We start from the raw sequence: 6,619 nt of genomic DNA, 5'->3' as shown, positions 1-6,619 counted from the left end.
CAAACAAAATTATAATTACCTAACAATTCCTTTCTATTTTCATGATTTGGCTGCTGCACCAAACTAAAAGTACATAGTATATCTATTTCGTGAATGAACATATTTATGATAAAAAAACATGATTTACTGTAATGATTACAGCACCCAACTATAATATTAATGTATAAACAGCAAAATACAGCCATAAAAATCTAGTTTTGTCTTTTGTTTACGTTTAGAATCAGCTGATGGACGTTTATTACCGAAAGAATTATTTTGGAAAACAATTTAGTTGCTAAAAGAAACGAATTTATTAATGGAATTATTATTATTATTAACTTTGTACATAATAGTTTATGATATTATGATACAGTAATTCATATTTCATTGAGAGAGAGAGAGAGAGAGAGAGAGAGAGAGAGAGAGAGAGAGAGAGAGAGAGAGAGAGAGAGAGAGAGCAGCTTGTGACACGAGTAACTTGAATAGCTTGAGATAGCAGCTTAGGACGAGAATAGCTTGAGAGAGCAGCTTGGGACCTGTTGACTATCTTAGCTCAAGAATAACAATGAAATTTGTATTTTAAATATTTTATGATGATAAGAAATGAAACATGGATAGTGATAAGATATTCTCTTGTATACTGTTATAATATGTGATAATCATTGAGTCAACTATAAAAGTTGTATTGAAGCACAGTTTCGTAAATCACAGAAAGAATAAAAATATGGCAACACATTTTTATTCTTTCGGGGACCATCTTGTTCTTTTATTACAATAATAATAGATCAGTATTATAGTTTTTTTTCTGTAAGTAATGAGAGAGAGAGAGAGAGAGAGAGAGAGATTTTGCTATTTACATTCATAGTATTTGAAAATTTGTGAATGAGTTTTATTCTAAAATGCATTTAGTCATGAAAAGAAGAAGAAAACAGTAATTAGCGAATCTTGCTCCCTTTAGAATAAAAGTTCGTGATTTGCGTTAATTTTCCTTTTCCGGAATATACGTAGCATTTGGGCTTCACTAAAACAGTAAGTAAAGTGATTTATGACAGAGTTTAGAGGATACTTTGTATTGCATCGGTACTTTGTAGAACGGTGACGTCACGGTGGTCATATGTATTTTTTTCGTGAATGAATATACATTTATGATAAAAAATAGTTACTGTACTGCTTGGAGTACCATACTGTACCATTAATGTAATCACATCAAAATAAAGTAATCATTGTTCATTGTATACTGTAAACATGTAAAGTGTATTTTTGTCTTTTGAAAAATGGACTCCCCAAGGAATTATTCCTTGAAGAGGCTTTTTATTATGAAGATATGCCAATAATATATAAGATTTGCATTTTATTATGAATATATGACAATAATATATAAGGTAAAAATGGTTTTATTACATTTACGCTTCGTCGCCGATTGCAAACAACATACGATAATCTATGACAATTATCGTTTGTATGACTGCAGTGTTCAGAGAAGTTGAGTACGTTATACCAAACAATAATGAAGTTCGAATTGAAAATTTATGTTTTCCTAATATGTTATTACTAGTGTTATTAAACTACTACTATTAACATTTCTAAAAGGTGCTGTGAAGTGTAACTCAATGTTTACATTTCTGCTGGCCGCTCAACTACAAGTTGATGTCAATGGCGTGGAATTATTCCATGAAATGGTCGATATATTATGAAGATATGCCAATAATATAAGGTGAGAATGGTTTTAGTTACCTTTATTTGTCAGTTGATATCATAATGTGAATCTGTTCATGCATTTGTTGGTTATCGAACCGGACAAGGCTTAGCCTACCACCGACAAGAACCGCGATGCTTTTGATTCATACCAGCGATATATAGACTGAGAAGTGGTCCCAAGGAAAAATCCGTGATTAACTGAATCCGTGATTGCTGATCCGCGACTAAGCGAGAGGGGGGGGGGGGGGGCCCCACTGTAGTACAAACCCTGGTGTATTGGTTTGCTATTGGACAGTCAAAGTTTCTCTTTGGTTCCCTATACAATGGTTCTCCCATATCATCATACGTCACTCAGGGTCTGAGTAGTCAGATATCAATTTTTCTAGCTTCTCAACGGGCTTCAGTCCCTCTCCAGAAGTCATTTCTTCTGGAAGCTGGACTGGTGGGCAGGCCCCCAGCCAGGTTAGGATGTCTTGTACCTCCCTCCAAGTACCGAGTTTATCCTATTGTTAAGACCGAAGGTTTGTTCGCGTATGAACAAATGACAAATTTTCTAAGACAATTTGTATTTTTCATAGCTACAAACCTGAGGTCTTAACATTATACTGCCCACCTCTAGCCGCCCCTCTGTTTGTTAAGACATCCTGAGTTGGGAAAGACTGACGCGGTGGCGTAGGTGAGTGGCTCTTGACCACTCTTCACCCCGATCTACGCATGTGGTGCCAGATATCACAAGATTCCTTGCTTTCATCTGTTTTTTAACCAGATCCAGCTAGGAGCTATAAATTATCCTATTGTTAAGACCTCAGGTTTATAGCTATGAAAAATTACAAATTGTCTTAGAAAATTTGTCATTTTATATAGGTGACGTACCCAGTACATAATTACGTAACTACTAATTCTCCTTGTACGCCAGCCTAAACTCAAACTTCGCGGGTAGCCCTTTGATTGCTCAGTGTAGGTATACAGTGCTGCCCCCTAAAGGTAATATTAAGAATGACTTACTAAAAGGCTCTACTTACGAAAAACTCGAGATACGAAAGCCAATGCGAAAAATTTTACTGCTCTACATACGGAAAAGTTTTTTAGATAACGAAAGGTTGCTGCTGTAAAGTCCCGAGATTCGCCCGGACCACCAAGAACAACCCCTTTTAAAACTCACGCTGCCAAACTGAGTAAACTCGCCACCATCCTCCCGCTCTCCCATTGGTTGGTTCCTGATGCTAGTCACCCCATAAGTCCTGCTCTCCAATTGGTCAGCATCTACCCCTTGTGCTTTAAGTATTCTATTGGTAAAAGGATGCTGTAAATTGAAAAACTTATTCATGCAATACATTTAATTAAAAAAAACTTTAGGTAAAGATAGAATAAAGAATAGAAATGAATGGTTATTATACTGTTTGGTAGTTTCAGTAGTTGAAGAGAGATAATGAAAAATAAAATTTTAATGGCTTACTGTGTAAAGTGATTGCTTGGCGATCGTTCGATACTCGTAAGTGCTGGATGTAAACAGACGTTTGGAAGCTTTTTTTTGTTTGTTTATTATAGTTAATGGTTACTTAATAATTATTTGAAATGAGTACATGCAATACATTTAATAAAAAAATTGTGAATTAGATATCATAAAATATAAAATAAATCGGACTGCCAACAAATACGTATTTTTTAGAATTCTTCTTCTGTTTTATTATTACGTTACGTATACGTATGTTTCATTATAGCTGTCAGTAACTCGGTATCTCAATTAGGGAAAGATAGAATAAAGAATAGAAATGAATGGTTATTATACTGTTTGGTAGTTTCATTAGTTGAAGAGAGATACTAATGACAATTTATGGCTTACTGTGTGCTAGGAAAAATGATTGCTTGGCGCTCGTTCGATACTCGTAAGACGGGTAAGAGCTGATTGTAAACAATTGATTGGAAGGTTTGTTTTTTGTTTGTTTGTGTATTATAGTTGAATGATTAATTAATTAATTAATTTTTGAAATGAGTACATACTGATTAGTATTTATACATTTTATTGGCATATTCTAAGCTTTTAGCTCTTAGGTTTAGATGTCAGAATCATAGACTAGGCTACAGTAGCAACCGCTAACATAGGCTAGGCTTATTTTGCTAAGGGACATATGCCAAAGTCCTAATATATGCAGTAAAAATGGTGGGGTTTGAACATTACATGCAGTTCAATATTTACTCAAGTATGTACAGTATTTTGCCTTTTTGGAGTCATATTTCTTCTTTCGGATCGGCGTTGTAACCCTAGAACATGTGTTTTATGCCTGGAAATATAATTTACTGGGGTGTTTTTGGAGGGCTTGGAACGGATTAGCCATTTTACATGTAAAATGTGTTCCAAGATACGAAAAACTCAATACAAAGGCCGCCTCGGAACGGATTAATTTCGTATCTCGAGGTACCACTGTACATGACAATACATCAAATGTTGACAGCAGCAGCTTATTTTCCGGTTATATCACCGGATTTTGGTAGTACGTATTACAAAACCACCAGAATGCATATACAGTGATCCCCTCACAAATAGTTAGAATCCGCGAATAGTTGGATCCCCTGTAAAAATGCTGAAAACAGGCTATTATGTTAGTTAAAACTAAAGAAAAACCCACTAAAAACTTTTCCAATTGGTTTTTTTACTAGTTTTATCACAAAAAGTGCATTTTATGATGAAATTGATAAAACAAGATATTTCTGGATATTTCTCCTAGATAAATACCGTGAATAGGCAAATTTCCGCGAATAATTGGGGAAATGTTGCGAGAGAAATCTGCGAATGTGTGAATCTACGAATCCGGAGAACACTAATATGGGGGTCCACTGTATTTCATAACCTTTGGGCATAAATCCTACAGGTTTGGTCATGTCTTGTTTGTTATTACCTTGATTCAGATTCATCAGCATGCCGGCTACTTGCAAGTCGCCGGTAATAGTTTTGTCTTAAAAATAATTCTAAAATGTTACACCATTCCTTTAGGCCAAAATTTTTGCATCTATGATTTGCTTACCAGGCTTTGACTACCTGCAAGTTGCCGGTAAATAATTAACCGAAGTTCTTGAATGTAACGCCATTCCATTAGGCCAAAAACTTTTGCATTCATGTTTAGTTAACCAGCATAAGCTATGCCAGCAACTGGTAAATGATTGCCTTAAAAGTAATTCTTGAATGTTGCATCATTCCATTAGGCCAAACTTTTGCTTTTAGTATTTGTTTACCAGCCATAGGCTATTTGCAAGCAGCCAATAAATAATTCCCTAAAAATAGTTTATGAATGTTATGTCATTCTTTTAGGCCAAACATTTGCAATTAGGCCAAAACATTTGTAATTTTTGTTTATCAGCCTGGCTACTCAACACACTTTCCATTGCAGAGAACTAAAAAGTGTAGGAGTTGAAACATAGTAAGGAGAGAATGGAACATAATCTTTGGCTGCAGTGAGTCTTAGGCAGAAACATTCTTGTCAGTCAAGTATTGACTACCAGTTCTTGCTTCAGCAGTACTTTGGAACGTTACAGAGAAGGTTCACATGGCCTTGGCGTACAGAGGTATATTCCTGGTGTAACACAATTGTGAATGTTACACAGCTTAGCTCCTAGCCTCTAGATCGCATGGTGGGGGCAACTGGAGCACAGGCCACATGCCTCCACTAGTGGTGAACCTAATCGGTTACTGGATTGGTTACTTTGTTTTCTTCCTGAAAAATTCTAATAGTAATCGATTACTGGTAGTCCTGATTATAGTGATTCAGTTTTATGGTACAGTGGTACCTCGACATACGAAAGGCTCAAACTTACTAAAAACTTGAGATACGAAAGCAAATACGAAAAATTTTACACCTCTACATACGAAAAGTTTTCAAGATACGAAAGGTTGTTGCTGTACAGTTCCGAGATTCGCCCGGACCACTGAGAACAATTTTAAAACTCCCGCGCCGCCAACTGAGTAAACTCGCCACCATCCTCCTGCTCTCCCATTGGTTCCTGATGACTGTCACCCCATAAGGTCCTGCTCTCCTATTAGTCAGCACTCTACCCTTGTGCTTTAAGTATTCTATTGGTAAAAGGATGCTGTAAATTGAAAAACTTATTCATGCAATACATTTAATAAAAAAAAAAAACATTAGGTAAAGATAGATAAAGAATAGAAATGAATGGTTATTATACTGTTTGGTAGTTTCAGTAGTTGAAGAGAGAGAATGAAAATTTATGGCTTACTGTGTAAAGTTATTGCTTGGCGATCGTTCGATACTTGTAAGTGCTGGATGTAAACAGAAGTTGGAAGCTTTTTTTGTTTGTTTATACCTAGTTAATGGTTACTTAATAATTATTTGAAATGAGTACATGCAATACATTTAATAAAAAAATTGTGAATTAGATATCATAAATATAAAAATAAAACAGACTGCCAACAAATACGTATTTTTTAGAATTCTTCTTCTGTTTTATTATTACGTTATGTATACGTATGTTTCATTATAGCTGTCAGTAACTCATTATCTCCATTAGGTAAAGATAGAATAAAGAATAGAAATTAATGGTTTTATACTGTTTGGTAGTTTCATTAGTTGAAGAGAGATCTAATGACAATTTATGGCTTACTGTGTGCTAGGAAAAATGATTGCTTGGCGTTCGTTCGGTACTCATAACTCGTAAGACGGGTAAGAGCTGATTGTAAACAATTGATTGGAAGGGGTTTTTTTTGTTTGTTTGTGTATTATAGGTAATGGATAATTAATAATTTTATTTGAATTGAGTACATACTGATTATTTATACATTTTATTGGCATATTCTAAGCTTTTAGCTCTTACGGTTTAGGATGTCAGAATAATAGACTAGGCTAAGTTCCTCGCTGGAACGAGTGGTTTTCGCGCTTAGCTGCCAAATCGGTGGTCCGAAGTTCGCTATTCCCGGTCCTCGGCCCAACGC

Source organism: Macrobrachium nipponense, chromosome 16, assembly GCF_015104395.2.
Source record: "Macrobrachium nipponense isolate FS-2020 chromosome 16, ASM1510439v2, whole genome shotgun sequence".
Classification (NCBI taxonomy): Eukaryota; Metazoa; Arthropoda; class Malacostraca; order Decapoda; family Palaemonidae; genus Macrobrachium; species Macrobrachium nipponense.
This window is presented reverse-complemented; position numbering follows the sequence as displayed.